Consider the following 875-nt stretch of genomic DNA (forward strand, 5'->3'; position numbering starts at 1 on the left):
CTGGGTCTGTGTCCCCATCAGTGATGACATTGTCCCTGGTGTCCCTGCTGCTGGAGAGGATAGCAAAGAATTTCCCTTCCTTCCCCTCCATTCTGCTCCAACTGTGCTGTCTGCACCTTCAACTGGTTAAATTGTAGTTGGCTCAGGGATACACTGGGGATGGAGGGTGGACCAATGGGACAGGTGACCTCAGTTTATAGGAGCATCTGAAAGAAGTCAGTCTTTGCCAATTCTAGTGCATGTAGACAAGGCTCAGGAAGGATCAGAGGTATAGATCTACGTGTGACCTTGGGCACCTTCCACCAACGTGGCAGCTATCTCTGACCTTTCTGTTCATTCAGGCTTGTCTGATACTCATTGGTTTTCTCTCTAGCACATTGCAGGGACCTGCTTGACTTCAGGTGAGTTCATTGTCCCCTCTGCTCTACTTTCCAATCTACTCTTTGGACCCAGCCTATCTTGCTAGTCTCTGTTTAATCATTTCCCTTAACTTGGTGCTGAAGCCAGTTAAAGGCAGTTCATTTAATGTTACCTTGACCTCCATGCCATTTGGAATAGACTTCTCTTCTCTCTGTTTTTTTTAATCTTCACAGGAGGATATTTTCTCCCCATTGATTTTCAGAGTGAAAGGGAAGGAGTGGGTATGTGAGAGAGAAACATCAATTGGTTGCCTCCTGCACACACCCCAACTGAGCCTGGGAATTGAACCTGCACTGGAGGTACCTGCCCTTGACTGGGAATGGAACCTGTGACCCTTAGCTCCGTGAGCTGACGCTCTAACCACTAAGAAAAAACCGGCCAGGGCTCCTCTCCATATTCTAAAGCGCAGAAAGAAAAGGGAGAAAGGAGCAGGGAAGAGAGAAGAAAGATGTAAA

General features: G+C 47.4%; 1 protein-coding gene across 1 annotated transcript in view; it reads right to left on the bottom strand.

Moving 5' to 3' along the window:
• LOC102768377 (TM2 domain-containing protein 3-like) overlaps positions 1-875 on the bottom strand; it is a 4,240-nt gene that overhangs the window by 3,091 nt on the left and 274 nt on the right.

Source organism: Myotis davidii, unplaced genomic scaffold (genome assembly GCF_000327345.1).
Source record: "Myotis davidii unplaced genomic scaffold, ASM32734v1 scaffold2945, whole genome shotgun sequence".
Taxonomy (NCBI): domain Eukaryota; kingdom Metazoa; phylum Chordata; class Mammalia; order Chiroptera; family Vespertilionidae; genus Myotis; species Myotis davidii.